The sequence below is a fragment of the Tachypleus tridentatus genome, chromosome 8, assembly GCF_004210375.1.
Source record: "Tachypleus tridentatus isolate NWPU-2018 chromosome 8, ASM421037v1, whole genome shotgun sequence".
NCBI classification, from domain to species: domain Eukaryota; kingdom Metazoa; phylum Arthropoda; class Merostomata; order Xiphosura; family Limulidae; genus Tachypleus; species Tachypleus tridentatus.
Genome location: NC_134832.1, coordinates 35,922,419 through 35,942,117, shown reverse-complemented (window position 1 = coordinate 35,942,117; position 19,699 = coordinate 35,922,419). Strand labels below are relative to the sequence as shown.

The 19,699-nt window shown below is 32.5% G+C and overlaps 1 protein-coding gene and 2 long non-coding RNA genes across 3 annotated transcripts in view; all 3 read left to right on the top strand.

Moving 5' to 3' along the window:
* The first annotated feature begins 176 nt into the window (after nt 1–176).
* The window catches only part of LOC143222171 (forkhead box protein P1-like), a 201,731-nt gene continuing 182,208 nt past the window's right edge, over nt 177–19,699 (top strand). The window contains exon 1 of the mRNA XM_076448248.1: nt 177–320. The gene's annotated coding sequence lies outside the window, so the exon portion shown is untranslated. The remainder of the gene's footprint in view (nt 321–19,699) is intronic.
* Nucleotides 361–1,975, top strand: LOC143222175 (uncharacterized). The gene is made up of 2 exons (XR_013012053.1): nt 361–450; nt 934–1,975. It is a non-coding gene; the product is annotated as an uncharacterized LOC143222175 (long non-coding RNA).
* On the top strand, nt 5,439–13,386 carry LOC143222176 (uncharacterized). The gene is made up of 3 exons (XR_013012054.1): nt 5,439–6,024; nt 10,076–10,133; nt 13,032–13,386. It is a non-coding gene; the product is annotated as an uncharacterized LOC143222176 (long non-coding RNA).

The window sequence follows — 19,699 nt, the reverse complement described above, 5'->3', positions numbered from 1 at the left end:
TGCGTATGACGTCAGTGCAGTGACGTTTTGCCATTTACACTATAGAATAACAACATCTTAGCGCGCAAAAGCAAATAGTTTGCAATACAACTTAATTTTTTAATTAACCAGAACAACTTTTTATACCAATAACGACTGTTAACAATCTCTACAAAGTTAATATTTGTTCATGTAAGTTATTTTGGTTGTCGCTAAACTCGAATGCGGAGTGACATATTTGTATTTACTGAACGCGTGCAGCGCGGCAAGTGTTGCTGTTCACGTCCGAATTAAGGAGCATGTCAACTGTTCACTGGACCACGATGCAAGACGGCATGGAGGTAGGTTGTTTAATCTTTGTCTTTTATATTTGTAATGATCTGCCGATACACGCGGGAATTTTTACGTGCGCTCGAGCAAGAAGGAAGCACGTGCTACACTACTGCACTATATAATTCTTGTTGAGAAAAAGTAAGCATCTTTAATATATTGTTGTGTGGGACATCAATTTGCATACCAATAAGAGACCGGACAGAGTTATAAGCGCCACTGCTAGTCTTACTAGCATTTCCCGAGGTCGCAGCCGTTATAACGGTGGGGTCTGGATTGACGCTATTCAATTTGACCTTTGATATATGATTTATTAGACGACTTACTGTAGATGAGACATCTCATGCTTTAAAAACCTGAGCGTAAGCCCTATAAAAATATCAAACACAACAAAAAATTAAGTCACATGTAAATATCTTTAAAAATGTTAGTACTGTTGTCCATTGATTGCGTTCGCCAAAATCCCGAACTGAAGATTGACTGTAAGGTAGTTAGCTACTTTGGTGACGTGAGCAATTAGCCCAGTGAGTGCGCAATAGTAACGTTTATAGTAATATAACCTTTTTGTTATGCTAGACACACTTTCCTATTGTGTTATTTGAATGGAATTTTTCTTTCACCCAGCTTTTAGAAATGGGAGTTACAAGCATGGGGAGAAGCGATTGTATGGGGATGTTTACTTTTTAACAGTAGACTGCCAGTAGCAAGAGCATGTGACGCGAAAGCTCAGGCATGGAAAGAGGGAGAGCTCTTACTCTGGGGCGCTTTCCTAGTATGGAGTGCTCATCGTGACTTGAGTCTCTATCAAAACTTTTTATTCATGGTATCATTTTCGACATGATTCTTGTCAATATTTTGGACTGTTTTGAACATTTGATGAAGAATTATTCCAAAAATATATATATAACTCACTTTTTCAAAGCAAAATGTGAAAACACAATAACCTTAAGTAAATATATACGTACCTTAAGTAAGTACAATAAAGTAGAAATAAAATATAGAAATACATAAATGCATGCCTGACCTTTGTTCATTCTAAAACGGTGGTATTAGATACAACGTCACGCGTTTGTCAAGATACATTTAGAACGTAAAAGTTCATGAGAGTTCACATAAGAAATTGGATATAAGTAATGTTGGTAACATATGCAAATATGTATTATTACCGCCTTTTTGATATGGATTATAAAATATGTATTATTGCCGCCTGTTTGATATGGATTATAAAATATGTATTATTACCGCCTTTTTGATATGCATTATAAAATATGTATTATTACCGCCTTTTTGATATGGATTATAAAATATGTATTATTACCTCCTTTTTGATATGGATTATAAAATATGTATTATTATCGCATTTTTGATATGGGTTATAAAATATGTATTGTTACCTCCTTTTTGATATGGATTATAAAATATGTATTATTACCGCCTTTTTGATATGGATTATAAAATATGTATTATTACCTCCTTTTTGATATGGATTATAAAATATGTATTATTATCGCATTTTGATATGGATTATAAAATATGTATTATTACCTCCTTTTTGATATGGATTATAAAATATGTATTATTACCTCCTTTTTGATATGGATTATAAAATATGTATTATTACCTCATTTTTGATATGGATTATAAAATTACGTGCCTTTATAATGTTGTTGAAAGGTTTCGGATGTTTCATTTTGTAATTTTTTGTTATTTCCTGAACCTTAATTCGCTATTCTTTCTTTTATAAAGCTCTTAATAATATTTTATTAGCAATGCAATCAGTTCTCATAACATTCTTATTTTTACAAGTTTCAAACTTCTGTTCCTAAAGCAAAAGGACTATTGAAGGAACTGTCCTATCTTTACTTTGCACGTGGTTACAAAAACATGTACGTTGAACTTCCGCATAAATTCATTGATTTAGAATTGTGATAACTGTTACACTGAACTTGTAATGAAATATTCATGACTTTGCTGGTTTATTTGAAGTTCTTTCCAAGAAACAACTGAAAATTTAATGGACCGTGTCAGTACTGAGTATATAATCTAGCTTTAATTTGTGATGCGTTTTCTACTTCAACTAAGTAACCCACTCAAATTATTTTCATTCAAAAATTTAAAAATTATTTACTACAAAACTTCAACAGCACTAGTGTCTTACAGATAACATATTTATTTACATGATGTCTTAGACTTGATCTCTGAAATTAAGTAATACCAAAAAAACGTAATCAAACTCATCAAATCTAAATAGTAGAGAAGTTAAGTAGGAATAAAGACTCTTTCGGTATTTTTAAGTCTGTCATCTACAGTCGAACCATTTTGTTTATTTTATAATTTCGAAGTCATTTAAAGTCTCCTTTTATTCAAGGATATAATCGTAGCAGAATCTATTAGCCAAGTTCTAGTAGAATGCTATGAATAATGTACACTAACTACGCGTTCTAGTAGAATGATGTATACTAACGCGTAGTTCTAGTAGAATAGTATGAATGCTGTACATTATTAGCGTGGTTCTTATGAAATAGTGTCAGTGTGATACGATCTTCTTATTTGTGTGTTGTTAAGCTACACAATGGTATCTAAATCCGATTTTTAGCGTTAGAAACCCAGATTTCCATTTATTCATCGGGAGTTGTACGAACTACTGTGGTTATTGTATGTGTTAACATGATTTTTGTAAAGTAGTTTGAATATTGTACGAACTGACATGGTTCCGGTTAAATTGAATGCCGTACAGGCTAATAAGTTTCTAGTGAAATAGTTTGGATGTTTTACGATAACATGGCTCTTGTTAGATTGAATGCTGTTCAAGATGGCCCGGCATGACCAGGTGAATAAGGCGCTCGACTCCTAATCTGAGGGTCGCAGGCTCGAATCCCTGTCACACCAAATATGCCCATACTTTTAGTCGTAGAGGCGGTATAACATGACGGTCACTCTCACTAGTGGTTGGTAAAAAAGTAGCCAAAAAGCTGGCGGTGGGTGGTGATGACTAGCTGCCTTCCCTCTAGTCTTACATTGCTAAATTAGGGACGGTTAGCGCAAATAGCCTTCATGTAGCTTTGTGGCGAAATTCAAAAAACAAATAAACAAGGCGCTCAAGGTGACGCATTTTTGGTAAAATAATTTCAATGCCTTACAAACTAACACAATTCCGGTTGATTTTGAGTACTGTTCAAACAAGGTTTACTGGAATAATTTGAACGTTTTGTGGACTGAAATGGTTTCCTTTGAAATGTTTGAAAGTATACAAGTTAAACAGGTTCCGGCAGAATTATTACTAACTAATTTTCCAACTTTCACAGTAGGATTAGTTTTCGATAAGTTCTGTTCTGTTATATGTTTACAACGTATCTTTTTTTAGATTATTTTATTAATGACTTTTTTTTTGTCTTTCTTCTTTAAAAGGTATGTCGCCATTAGCAATTAATATTCACAATATTTGTTTCACAAACATTTTGTTTTACTTGATTGTGCATAAGATAGAATTGTGAGCAATAAGCAACATTAAATTAGATATTAAAACAGAAAAATATATATACCTAAACTATATATATATATAGATTTAAATAATTTATTACTCAATCAAAATGTACATTACAAAAATTTTCCTTGCGTACATTCGAATTTTTAAACTTACATTACTGGATGAATGCAATATGCCTATTAAAAACAACAAATAGGTATATCATTGATATAGATCCAATGTGACATTCAGAATTCTATGGTAAAAAAGCAAAAATAAACGTATAAATATACATTTTTCATTTGTAGAACTTTGTACATGTAATGGTGGGAAACAGTTTTATTCGCTTTCGTTTTTAGAATGACGTGTTTGTTTCTGATAATAAAATAAAATGTTTTTAACTTAGCAAACATGAACTTATATAAAATGAAGCTCACTAGGTGCCGCCTCTCATAGTGTCATCGATAAGCCATTATGCATGAGATTAGCGATAAGAACAGAAATTCTCATCTTTGTTGCTGTGGATGAAAGACTAGAAGTATTGATCGAACACTTGCACTTAGCTTCCCTGCTAGTGGCAGTTAAATTGTTGATGAATCGCCAAAAATGTAATGTTTCCAGTGAGGCTTGTGCCCCCAGTTATGTGGACATATCACTCTTTTGTTTGTTGTTCTGTTTCTAAAAGGTTTTTATAATATTCACAGCTCGTACAGCAATGATTTTCCGTTATTTTTATTTTAGCGATATTTTTTTCTCTTTCAATCAAATACTCATAATGAACGAAAAAATCAAAAGTTGAAAAGTGAGCACATGAATGTGATGTTTAGCTCAAGATTATACCTAACGCCATCTACAACTCATGAATTTTCTAATAATTCAGATAAAATTAATCTCTTTACAGTTAAAATAATAAAGAAAGTTATTATTTTTTTTTGTAATGACATTTCTCGTTGTGAAATACAATCATCAGGTTCTTTCCTATAACTGCTGAAAATAATTTCCAAAAAGGAAGTACTTTCTCTTTTTATAAGTGCCCTGTTTAATTTTTTATCAGTGAAAATCTTGTAGAACTAATACGAAAGAAATATAAAAACGTTTTTGAATAGCATGTTTTTAGTGCACGTTTAAATTTAGCATTTATACCTCATGTTCTGTGCAATAGAATAAGGTGTTAGGTGTTTTGTGTTTCTTGTAAAAGAAGGGCGATGAAGAATAAAGTTTATATTTGTAAGTTAATATATATATATTACAAATATATATATATGTATCAAATCTCTTGAAATATACAGAATTGTTGATCTAAGAAAGTTGATGCATCAGATAAAAAACAAAATGTGATTTATACCATGCCAACTGGGTCTTGAGTGCTTATTAACTACTGGTTAACTGTTAGGTGAGTTAAATGTTGTTCCTATGTGTAGAGATGCACTATAAGACAATGTGATAAATAAAAATAAAATCATTACTAATTACAAAAAATGTATTAATATCAATAAGCTGAATTGTAAGAATCGTAATATATATATATATATATTTATAAATTATGTAACTCAGCGTCAGATACAAAGAAGATAGTATGTAATATATGTTTAATTTATTAGTTTAACTGTAACGCAGCAATAGCTGCAGAGAAGAATCTGTTAAAATGTAAATATATCTTATCGTGATAAAAGTATTTGCAAACATTATTTCTATAAATTTTTATTCTCTATCGAAAATAGAGAGTGTGTGTGTAGTTGTGGGGATTTTTGAACAACACGAAACTGCTTATCGAATAAACTACAATGAGTCAGTCTTTTCCCATTCTACTCTCCGTATTATTACATCGTCGCCACTTAAAAGAGCGTACCCGTAGTGGCTTGTCTTGAACCCGCAGTTTTATTGAATTATAATGGTGTAACATAGTGGGAGCTTCTCCTCGAGTGCTTACCAATTACCGCTAATTAACCCACAACGCGTTAATTAGTTATGTTCAATGTAATTAAGGACAATCGCTACTGTTATCTCCTTTATGAATCTGTTTAATTCTCGACATCTTTGACATGAAAACTCATTATCAGGGCTTTAGCGGTGTTTTATAATCTTTAAGATAGTTCCCATAGGGCTCAATATAGTGGTGAAGATGAGAATCAGCCAACTACTTTAAAGCTTCTCATCATCCTATATAAGCAGGACGTATCCCGTCGTTGGTTTTAAACGTGTCTATTAACTACAGCAGTGACAGCATATTTTAAAATTAGGAAGAAAAAGTATGTATATTTATTTATTATCTTTGCTCATAACTAATTCTTGCAAATTATTCTGTTCTCTCCCACAAATAAAGTGAAAAACAGTCTTATAAAAGCTGTATCGATCTAAATAATATGTAAAATACTATATACTAAAACGCTTAATACGTATCTTCTATGTGCCTCTTTCTTTTGGAATTCTAGGATTTTATTTGTTTGTTACATCTAATTAATTCTAAATTCACCTACTTACAAAGAATATAAATTAACACGTTCATAATTCGAAAAATTAGATTATAAAATAAATTACCACGTAAATAAACGAATTATAGGGCGTGTACGTCCACTTATTTCTACAAGACTTCAATAAAATCTTGTCCATTTCTGCACCAGATGAGTAATAAGTGTCAATATATGTCGTTCTACTAAAATTTTCATAAGTATATGTAAGACGCTGAAAAATGAAAATTGTTTGCTTTTTTGTTTTTCTTGTATTTTAAAACTGTTGAATTATATTGTAATCTAAGCTTTATTTGTGATGTTTGGCACTAGCAACAAGAGCTTGAATGGAAATCCCCGAGTGTGAGGAAATTTAATGCGATTTGTTTGCAGATATGTATATGATATAGCAGGATTGGAATAAGAATTTTTTGACTAAAGTGAAATTCTTCAAGTTGGTTAAAGCGATGCGTGTTTAAAGTCATTCTTTGCAACATTTTTTGTTTTGTGAAAGTGTAATTTTTACAGCAATACTAGTGGAATCTTGTAACAAATTATTGTACAATAATTGCAAGCTCGTGAAGTACACGCTGAGAAAGTATGTGAAAATCCAGTAGTTGAGAGAGGAAACATATTAATCACAAGTGGACATTACCTAATAAGCTTCTCAATTGTGTGGCTTACAAATATGTGACGTCATAAACTTTACCGAGTATAGAGAAACACTTGTTCTGACTCTGAGACCCGATAAACACATATGCACTCCTCAATGGCACAGCGGTATGTCTGCGTACTTACAACGGTAAAAACCGGGTCTCGACACCCGTAGTGGGCGGAGCACATACTGCCCAATAACTTTGTGCTTAATTTCAAACAAATCAAACCAAAGCGCATACATAAGTAGCTTAAACATTCTCCATGAAACTTCATTTAGATAACCAGCTGTATCTGAAGACATTTCCAATTACTTAGCTTTGGCTGTTTAGATAGTACTAAAAATTCGTGTTTACACTTATGAAAAGTAGTATTGACGCTTATGATTAGTCAGTTCGTTGAGAATAAGTTACTCTGTTTACTTCTAACTAATCTTGTAATAAACTGAGAATAAATCACTGATAATAATCATGATTTATCTCAGCAGACTTGTTGGCTAATGTTACCCTCCCAATTAATATCTTAGTGGATTGGAATATTTGTTTTCTCATACAGTTATTACGACATACCTGCAAAATATAATGTTTATAAATTAGACTTTATGTATATAGTAAAAGTTTTACTACTCTCAACAAAAGTTAAAATATCAATTGCCAAAAGTCAGACAAGTTGTCTGTATGTCAAAAAACAAAACCTTAATAGTTATCTGTGATTTTGGATGTGGCAAGGCAAAAACTCTTGCTTTTTGAGTAGGTTAAGCTGTGAACTTGTAGTATATGAAGACATTTCTTTATGGGTAGCAACAGCCTGTGGTAATGAACGTTGGCACATCGCAACATTTAGGATAACATTCATTTCCCGTCTGTTGTGGGTTAGAAGCATGACTATATGTTGTTAACACGCGTACCACAGAGAGAACTGCAGACGTTTCTCAATCCATGTTGTGTCAGTTTTCGTAGAGATCTTATTATGTCAACAGCTATTATTTTTATTACAACGTGCCGCTAAATGGTATTGGTCAATATAATAACGGTGAAAATTAGCTATTGTTATGTAAGTTGCCAAGGTCACGAAAAGCTTCGTTATGTCAACAGTCAGCGCAACACCAAAAAGCTGTCAATACTTGAAATAGCCATGGTCAGTAAAATAGTCATCAGCTGTCGTAATTCCAACTAGAACCACAGCATCTTTCAACGGATCTCATTATATTCGTAAAAACCAAGATCATCGCACAAAATGTCGTTATGTCAACGGCCAGGGTTACAACAAAATCTATCGCTATGCGTTTTCATGTTTAGCTTTAGTATCTTTGGAGACATATCCGAAAATAATTTGGAATTAATTTTGTGCTTGATCAACTATATGGTCTTTGTTCGTATTAAGTGATTATCCTAATTGCAAAAAAGTGTCTGTAATGAAAACGACTTTTTTGTTATATATCTTTTGTATGCTTCCTATATTCGAAAAAAGTAACGATTCAACGGGACAGTCTTTCTTATACAGTGTTTTTATAATAGTGATTCTCCCACTTCCCTTATAAACTTCACAAATAATCACGTGCTTTATTTTAGTCGCAGCACAGTAACTCATAGAATGGTTCTGAGTTTTTGATTTGTTTCAACTATAAACTTTTAGTTTATAGTTACCTCTTGACTGATTGGAGATCTAATTTCCCTTTTGGGCTCAGGAGGTCAAACCCTTTCGATTGATGTATTTGACTACGCCCAGGGTCTCATTGGTTAATATACTTTAATTCTGCCTAAAGGAATTTCAAATTGAAGGTAGGCTTGTAGAGATCCTGATAATTAATACAATTGAATCGCGTATAAGCCTGTCTCACGCATGGTGTCGATGGCGCACAAAAATATAGCTAATAAAACAGAAAAAAAAAAAATGTGTCGTAGGTCAATTTACTCTAACCTTGCCTAAAATAATTTCAAGTGCGACGGCCGTTGAGAATTTCCTCTTGTTATTTTCACACTCGTTGTTTAAAGTTATCGCATGAAAATTGTGACAAGTTTTTTGTTAGGTCACCACTCTTGTTCTTTAATTAATTACATGAATAGAACATCTAGAACAGGACTATGAAAATTTGAATCAGATGATATGTAGCCAGTGGACGTAATTATCATCTGGAAATTGTAGTATGAGCATTTTTCACGTTTTCGCACTAAATGTTAATGTGTACGAACTTAGGTTTTATGACATGAAGTTCATATCATCCTTTAGAAATTTTGTTACTTATGAGATATTTCTATACAAGAATACAATTTTTTTTTTGGGGGGGGCTATTAACCCAATGAAGCATATGTCAAAATATTCAGTTTCACTATAAGCGTAGAAACATAAAGTAAATGAAAAATGTTGATACAGAAATATTGTTTGGCGGTGTTAAACTAACAAGGTGTGTGTACAAACACTGGTTGTAAAGTGCATGGCGGCAATATGTGCCTATTCCGTATATGACTGTGAAAACTTATATTGCCAAATATATCTAACAACAATCTGGAAACTTTCAAACTCATAGCATAATATTGTACAATCGAGTACCACATGACATCAAAATTTCGAGTGACCGAGATTATGACAATGATAGCTCAATTGTCGTGGTGTGCCAGGACAATATAAACATTAGCATTGGCTTTTTAAGCATATTCTGCTAAACAGTATGATGCACTAGGTGGGCCCTGTACATTGTAAATAATGTGTAAACAACTCGATGACTTGAGATGTAATGTTGTCAAACTAATTTAAATACCTATGAATATCTAAGATACCGATTTATATCGGACAGCTATTAAAATTGACAAGCAACGTTAATTTGAAAGGTATGCGACAACAGTCAAAGTCTATAATAAAATTAAGATAAAGGTCAAATATAGAGTAATTCTTTTATACTTTCAAGGTGTGTGACGTCCAAATTTTGTATGATAAAGTGTTCGACAGTAATATTGTGAGTATGTGATATGGCAACAATCTTGAATGTTTTAAAGTAACATTGTCTTTCTCTCAAGGTATATAATAGAAGATTGATAACAACCACACAAGAATAAATCAAGTTGTCAAGATATGTGACAAAATTATGTATGCATGTATCACACATAGATAAATATATATATATAACAAAGATATTAAGATTTAACGTGATAAGATAATTTACAGCATCCATTTATATGATATTGATATTAAAAATTTCCAGGTATGTGACATTGATGTTAGAAGTTCCAAGATACATGACAAAAGTATTGAATGACCAGGTATGTGTGAAAACAACGTTCGAAGAGTCAGAGAAATTTTTCAAAAGGTTTTTAGTGTCGTAATATCAGGAAATATTTAATATTAGTGTGTCCAGGTATCTTACAACAGTATTTAGAGTCTAAGTGTTGAAAATAGTATAGTGTGCAGGCATATGACAACAGTGTTTGGTGTCTTAATAGAGTATTTTTGGCATCCACATATATATCAAGACTCTTTAGAGTACCCAGAAGTATGAAAACACTATTGAGTATCTCTGTGCGTATGACAACAGTATCAAGGTGTCAGGTGTTTGCAAACGGTACCGAATGCTCATGTTTATGGAACAGTATTCTAAGTGGCAATTCATGTAACAAGAATACTTTAACTCTCGGGCAATGTAAGCTCAACAATCATCCGCTTTTACGTAAATTATTCTCAAAATGTGTTTTATGGGCACATACTGTATTGCTGGTAAAAATAGATTTCTTTTGCAATATTAATTATATCATCTCAACTTGCACCTGTTATGATTGTGTTTTGATTTTTGCTTTCAGAGTAGCGTATTCAGGAAGGGTGAATCCAAATTAAGATGGTCAAGTCTGTCTGAATTTGGTGCATGCAAACTCTAATGAGGCATGTCCAAGTAGAGGTTTCATGTTACCAGAAAGTGGAAAACAATTCATCCACTTCAGTTTTTCAAATTAAATAATGTTTTTAAAATTGCTGTTTAATCGAAATTCGGTTCTGAATAGATAAACCTTGAGACGAATGAGAAGGTAAAAGTTGAGAATCATATATTGTATACTGTTATAATATTAAAAAAAAAAAAAAACAACACAAGAAGAAGTCAGGGGCCTAGATAGCGGAGAAAACCCTTGGATACGCACTGCTTACAAACTGTCGTCAGTAATCATCAACTGTCATCTCGCCTAATAAAATGAACTTCTCACATGTAAAGCTGGATTTTGAACATTTTTATTTACCAAGCAAATTAATGATCTCATATAGAAATCTTTAGCTAACGCCTTTGGCAGATTATATAAGTTTTTTATTCATTCTGGATGTATCTTGTTTCATTGATATGATGCAAGTTACGCAACTTGCTAGGAAAAGTTGCACCTGCACTGTGCCTTCTTTAAAGGCTGTAGCTATGCCTTAGTGAGTCATAACTCGTTAATGGAAACGTTTAAATAGTATAGCACCTCTACAGGTGACAGATTGTGGGAACTGTACAGCTATACAATGTCAATCTCTGCTAGCGTTCTCTAATAACGCTCAACTTGATCTTTAAAATGGCGCAGAATAAAGTGAGTGGTACACTCACGCACACCCAAATGCATCAGTATGCACCTCACCTGTCACCGACTGCCATGTTGCAAAACTATTAAATAATCAACGTGGACGCACACGCCCGACAACTACCGTTGGTTAGACGTTGCTATGGCAACTGCTTAGGGTTTCTTTGTGATTGTTAATTGTAGTACTAATGTGTAGGCGCGTTCAGAGTCGTATAAAAATAATTTAACAAAATGCTTGTTCTTAAAGCATTTCATATTTAAATATAAGTTATAAGACTTAGAATATGGAACGTGTTTAAAAGATATGAAAGACTGTGGGGTGAGAAATACTTGCTTAAGAAACCTTTGTGGTTTTCTTAAGTAGTTCTATTGTTACATTTTCCTATCTTAAGGAAGCAACTTTGGAATTGTCCCTCTCCTTTCTGCTGGGGATCAACAATAACAACACCAGAGGAAAGTTAAACTTGTATTTAGAGGTTTATTTTGTCTGCATTCATCAAAGTTAAATGGCAACCGTGTTAAAAGTACTAAGCACGCAATTTTCCTACAGTAGGTTATATAGTCATATTATATTACTGAATGTAGCTAACATAGAGCAACTATGGTAACGCCCCTGTTCTGCACTTACGAAAACAAGCTTTTGGAAGATAAGGTGGGGCAGCTGTGCCCGGGTGAGGTTAAGGATTCGTGTTATATTCTTGGACTTATTTAGCTAAATGATTCAAGAGTTGTGTCGCCGTATCGTTTTGCTTATGATGCTCTATACATGTTTTGTTAGAAATTTCGCGCTTTTTTTGATGTGTGCAACAATAAGAAACTTCAGTTATAGAAAGACCAAATATTAGAAATTATATATGTGTGTGTGAGTAGTGTGTGTGTCTATTCGTTTAAAATGTGAATTTTAAATGCACTTGTGTATGTATTTTGTAATTATATGTGTGGAAGATAATTGCAGTTACAGTTTATCTGAACATATTCTCAAACGTTACAGTTCCACTTGGGAGTGGGGGGTGTACATGTTAAAGGCCTATAGTTTTTGTGTGTGTGCAAATCAGAGGCTGGAATTTGCTGTTTTTAACACAGTCCTTCCTCATGATTTTGTTTATTCATATAGCTTCATTTGAATGTAATTATTTAATTTCACTAAAATGTATTCAACGTATGTGAATGGTCGCTGACTATGTCGCACCTTCCATTGCATTGTTCAAACTTTATGAAGTTAAGTTTAATATCTTTACTAGATGAACAAAAATTATAATATATATATCACTAACTGTAACACTGTGTCAATCTTTATATTTCATAATTATGTACCGCTGAGTAAAAGTAGTTACCTTACTGATTGTGTAAATTTACGCGTCTGCACTTTTGGAATAAAGTGTTTTTTAATGTGGAATGTTTGTCAATTTCTGTATTTTGTTTATTTAAAATTCCATATCCTTCACCCGCACGCTATATAAGATAAACATTAACATTCAAATTACAAAGTTGTATATCAAACTTTAGCTTAATTTTCAGTTTATATGTAAAGGTTTATTTACATTTTACTTGTATGTTATTTTTATATTCTAGCATTTTTAGTTAAATTTTAAAATTTATGGTTTCTTACTCGTAATGCAGGTATTGTTTCAGCTTTTTGCACCCATTTCTGGTGGAATGTTTGTGTTTTTTTCTATATCAACGCCACATTGAGCTATCTGCTGTGTCCATCGAAAGGAATCTAACCCCTGATTTTAGCGTTGTAAATACGTAGACTTCCTGCTGTCCCAGCGGGGGATTAACTGGTGGATAACTACACAGATAACTATTAGATATAAATATAGTATAGTCGCACGTGTGAAGGTAACTATGTAAATACAGAAAGAAAAAGCGAATAAAATTTATTATTAGTGATACATGGAGATTTTGACTGGCTAGTTTGCATAACGTGTAATACCAAATACATTTATAGGACAACTAGGTGTTTTTCTGTGGATATTCCATCCTAAAAAGTATCGGTCACATAAGTATAAATACATCAATTATACTGTATTTCGGCCAACATGAGTATCGTTTACACTTCATACAGTCTCTTTCATCTATATATAGTAAAGATAAAGAATATTATTCAATTTATTCCCACAAGTAAAGAATGACACATCAATAAAACTTGAATCTTGAAAATCTAGATTTACTAAAAATATTAAAGATCTCACATAGAAATGTTTTTCTAACGACATTAGGAATTAAAGAAGCGAGTGAACTTTGAATCCGTGGTGTAAGAAAGACAACGTGTAAAGTAGTTTTGTGACTGTATTATTCATTATTTCGTAACTATATGTTAGAAATAATTACTACATTGTTTCATTGACAGCCATGATAGCACCCAGTGCAGTAAGAGGCATTAGATAGATAGTTGTGTTATTTTAAACCTTTCTGTACACAACTAGATGAAGAGAGAGACTTTGAATTTGACGATAAAGTTCAACTACTTGGTGTTTTGAAACTAAAATTAGTTAATTAATTAATTAAATCACTAATAATTTTTAATGTTTTGATCTAATATTTCTATTTAGCAGAAGGTATCCTTTCTTATCTCGATATATTCCTACTTGCGTGTTGTATTTGTTACAGTGCTTCTGTGTATATATACAGACACACACATATATATATATATTATTTTTTATGTTTTACAGGATCTATTTTTCTGTTTAATTAAAATCAAACAACTAGTTTTAAGATCCATATTTCACGTAATTGCCTCCCAGTGGCATAGCGGCATGGCTCACACCGCTATAAACTGGGCTTAGCTAACCCCTGGTGGGCAGAGCACAGATAACCTATTGTGTAGCGTTCTGCCTAATTCCAAAGCAAACAAACAAATCATTTAATCATCGAGTTACTGAAAGTATAGTTGAATTAGGTTACATCTAATTCTTTCGCCTCCAGATATCCTCGTTCAAGTAATTAAACTCAGATGAGCCTTAGCAAATTCAGCTTTGTAAGAAAATGGGGGTTGCCATATTAAGTGGATCAAATGTTGCGAAAGAAAACTGATTTTTTTAAGCGACAAAACCAAAACTATATATATACATATATATAGTCTGGAATATATAATTGATAGTTTTTGTTACAAAACGTTTTAGAATTAACCTATGGACTTGTTAAAAGTATTAGTGAGTACCTGAAGCAACTGATTTCCATAGAATTAGAAAAGGATTTCAAAACACAAACTTGAAAGTGATATACTATAACAAATCCCTGAGTTCCATTTCGGTTGTTTGTATTTGTAGTTAATCCAGTTACACGTGACAAAAAGGAGGTTGTTTGACATACTTTTGCTGCTACGTTTTCACGAAATTGTGTGTGTAGACTTGGAAATCTCGTTTAGTTAAGATACTAGGGGAAATCTCCAAACACGTTCGAAGTTTTTCACTTCTCGTAATACTAACGGCTAGAAAAAAGGTTGGGTTTCTAAGGGTATTCCCAAACAGAACCAACAGTTATCTGTTTATTTTAGTCTTGTTCAACAGAGTCTATTACTTTATAGTTCATGTCCAAATATAAAGCCAAATATGTTCATTGGAAATGTTGTCCAGTTATTATATACACTAGTCAACGCATTTAAAGATTATTAAACGCCTAGAATCATTTTAAGTAAACAAGGTATTTGAACTGATACTGTTGGAAATTCTGTCCAGTTATCATATATGCTAGTCAATATATTAAGAGATCATTAGACGCCTAGAATCCTTTTAATTGCAAACAATTCACTTGAAACTGGTGTAGGAAACGTATTCTTATTAAATGTCGAGGTTTTGTGCTATAAGTATAATTTTGTCAATCGCTATCTACCGGGGTAAATCAGATACTGTTAAAAGCAGATAAAAGAAAGTGATATCATACTACAATTAATACTGTTACGTTACAATTTGTTTAGCAGCAGTTATTACTAGATCGCTCTGCCTAGGTACAACATCTGTAATGATTGATTTTCAGTAAAGTAAAGGCAATTCAATTTTAATGAATGAAATAGATACCTCGTACTTTAAACTATGAAAGGTTTACGAATAACTAAAACAAGCTTTGTAAAAGGGACATTCGCTGTTACAAACGTTTAAAAAGATATATCCGGTTCACATGATCGTAGCAAAACGTATAGATAAGTTTTATACTTTTTTCTAAACCTTGTTTTAATTCTGTTGGATTTCAGACCTTCGCATATAAGATAAATGTTTCAGAGATTATAATATAGCAGTAATGATACATGATTTACAGGGCACTTGTTCGTCGTATGGGTAATGCAACGCTGTACTAGCGGGGGGCATTTATATAAGTAAGACTGGATTTTCCATTTGATAAATGAAAGCGCACTCTTTAAGAAAGGAATCCAGGAATGTTAAAGGTATATCACCTTTGTGATCTACCTTACATGTTTTGATGTCCGTAAAATAAACATGGAAGAGTGTCGTAGTTCTTGAGTTATGTCATAAAAATAATCTAAAGAAATTTTTGTTCTATGTCACTGCTATGAGATCTAGAAACAGGGTGATATATAAAGAGTTCAGTCAAACTCTAACCTTGTTACCGTGAGCGTTTTACATCAAGAAATTGCATTGCATATATCCTGCTTTTTTCCACATTTTGAGTGTAAACTGATACCTATTGGGTTAGAGGTAAGTTCACGGAACTACAACGCTAAAATACAGGGTTGTATTCTACGTGGTAGACAAAGTGAAGACATTATATTGTGTAGTCTTCATTAAAACAAACAAATATAACCATAGCGTGGTTAAAAATTTACTTTCAGTTTACATCCGCATGATTCGAATACAGGTGATGAAATATTCAGGTAGCGTCTACCAAATTTAAGGTTAACTAAGGTATTTCTCTTCTTATTGGTTTTATTTGTTTTAAGGTTACACGGAAGACTGCTTACACAAAGTCGTTCTTAATTCTGAATTGATAGAGTAGAGGGAAGTCAGTTAGTCAACTGCACCCGCTACCAACTCTTGGGATGTTCTTGTCTGACCGAATAATGAAACTATAATGTCATTCTTATAGCGCACCCGTGACTCCAATGTACGGAGCAAAATTTTGCGGTAACGGGACGAGAACCATGCATCCCTTGTAGGCCACATTTTATTGCAGCCTGTTTAGCTTAAAAGTATTTTTGCTCATATGATTTCTTCACCGTCAAGCCTTTAGGTGTCGAGTTTAAGTAATCCTTTGAGTTTTTAACTTTATGGAGAATAAATACTTAAGGTAACTTTTTCTTTCACAGTAAATGTTCCTTTTTACTAAATCTAATAGATCACTTTACGTTCCACCATTATCATTATTTGTGATACTTTAATTTAATCATAACTCTTGACTTATTCTGTGTTCTTTAATATTAAAACACTTTATAATGGAAGTTATTGGGATTGTTTTGGCGCATTATTTGGTTGTTTCAAATGCGTATCGATGGTATTTTTCTAAATGTAATAACACATTGATATCCAAATATACAGACAGTAGTGCTTACGAAGCTAGCAAATCCTCTGTGGGCGGAGTAGAACAACTCACTGCCTGTAAGTTTACATTTTTCAATCCTAGCTTTTTCCCAAACACGTGTTTATGTAAGGAACAAGAAATATGAATCTCTTTGCATGAAAAAAACAAATCGGAGGTATTTAAACTAAAGTGTGCAGCGTTGAAAGGACGTTCCATTTCTGTTTCATATATCTTTTGTACGGTACAGTTCTCAAATGATGTTGATGGCACGTTTTATCAATTGCTGGTGGATTGTTGTAGCTTAGTCTATCCAGTTTAGAAGTGTTTTGTTTATATTTACGTTGGTTAAAGCAACACTAATAAAGAATAACTAGTAGAGTAAGAAGATAATAGGCGTTACTATAGCTTGTCTGTATATTATAACATTCAATTAGCCTTTCCTGGAAAACAGTTAGAGCCACTTTCATGATGTTTTTGCTGTAGTTTCTCCGAAACAGAAGATAAAAACGTCTAGATATGATGTCGTTGCAGTAACATATATTTCTAATGTAACAGTTCTTTCATCCCTTTACTTTTGCTGTTGAAATGAACTTGTTACTGCCAGTTCAACCCCCTTTTTAGTTGGGTTTCCTGTTGGGCATGTAAAACAATCTGGTGATTAGTAAGATGAACTTCAAAATAGCATTCGATATCGATATACAGAGGGGTAAAATTTATTTTTTATTTTTTTATTCTGTTCCGGAGTTCCTCTTTGAGATGTATCATGGTAAAACGATTAGAAAAATAAATTCTTAAAATGTGAAATTTGGTTTTGTAAATGTTCTTCTTTCTTGGGTCATTCTTAAAATGCATTTAACGCTATAGCAGTGAAATATCAAAACTTTAAAAAGTTTCGATATAGTGAGATTTTAAGTCTCAATTAATGTAACTTTTGGGCCTTAATTAAAAGAAAAATATGAAAGATGTCATATTTTCTGGATTACGAACAGAATTCAAGATAAACTCATCCTTATTTGTTTTACCTTTAATACATCTATAATATTCTTTTACTTATTTTACCTGTAATACATCTATAATATTCTTTTACTTATTTTACCTGTAGTACATCTATCATATTCTCTTACTTGTTTTACTCGTAGTACATCTATAATAAAAAAAATAATAAAAAAGTTGAAGGTTGACAAAGAGCAGATACAGTTGAGTTCACGTTTAGCCAGTTTGCTCTTACATCTTACTGAAACTGAAATACTGATTTTTGGAGTTATTTTGAAGCTATTGTGTAAACTGTGTCATTTGTGTCAAAATATATTAAGTACGGTTGAATGTTTTTTATGTTTTTTTTTTTTAAGTTTGCAAACGCAAATTCATCTAGAGCTATATGAAAAGTAAAATGTTTTAAGGTGGTGTAAAATAAGATAATGACTCTTAATGTTATTATACAATTCAAATGGGACTTCATTTCCGGCATGCACACAGTCAGTTGTTATTTATTAAAAGTAGGGGTTATATGTCTGATAATATCTCTCGTCGCTTAAACGTAAAGAGTTATTAGCTTGCTGCACCAATATGCACTGTTTTAAAAAACGTGAAATCGTTGTAATAGTCTTAAAACAAAACAAAAAAGGTTAAAAAAGTGAAACTGTCAAATTAGGAAAAAAAATAGTACAATTTATCTTTAAAATTCCTATTTCATAGGTGGTATAGTGATAATTTCAAAGCATAAATCTGTATTATTTTTTACTATATTCTGAAGACTGATGTGGAACCCGATTTTATAATACAGAATGAGAGTAATCGCCTCATTAATTATTTATATTTTCAACACGAACGGTATCTTATAAAGCAAAGATCTATAAGGTTCAAGCATAGTAATTCCTAATTTTTAAAATGATGTCCACAGGAAGGACGATCAGCGAATAGCAGCCATCGCTTACGCGAGTTATTAATTAATGAGATTGACTTTCAGTTAAAATGGTCCCATTGTTGCAACTCCGAAACATGTGTAGGATGACTATGACCTTGGACTTTCCCTTACTTTTCACTATTATTTATTAAAATGGTCTTGACCAGTCTTAGAGCTTCAACTTTCGCAATTTGATATTTATATAAATAAATCAGACATCTTAAGTTGGATACACTCACAGGCCCTCCCAGTAGCACAGCGGTAGTTCTGCGGACTTAAAACGTTAGAAATTAGTTTTCGATACCCGTGGTGGGCAAAGCACAGATAACCCATTATGTTGCTTTGTGCTTAATTCTTGACGAACAAGCAAACAATACAATTTCAGGTGCATCGTATATATGAACTATTTACTTTAATATTTGGAAGAAAGCACAAATTTAAAAGAAGGTCTATCTCTACCTCTTCTTTGAATTTTGTATTAGTTTTGTAAGTTAGCGGCACTTTAAGTTTATGTGTGCTAGAGGGCCAGGTCAGAAATCCCTAGAGCTTACTAATTTAGAACTATTAACCGGAAGTAAGGTTTTTTTTATAGCTGACTGAATAACAGGATTGATTGTTATTTTTATAATGTTTCTACACCTGAAAGCGTGGAGTGCGTATAGCAACACCCCACGTCAAACTCTAGACCCTGTGATACCCAACTCTACACGTTAGATTACGCATGTACGCTTTTTACTGAATATATTTACAAACTTCACTCCCTGATTATTTCTCATCTTTAGTTTCTGCGATATTTCAAATGTAGGTTCAGTTTATTTTTAAACGAAGTAAATACTACAATTATGTTCAATATCATTAAATCGATCACACATTAAAGAATAGTTTAAGACAATGTTAGACATAAAATATG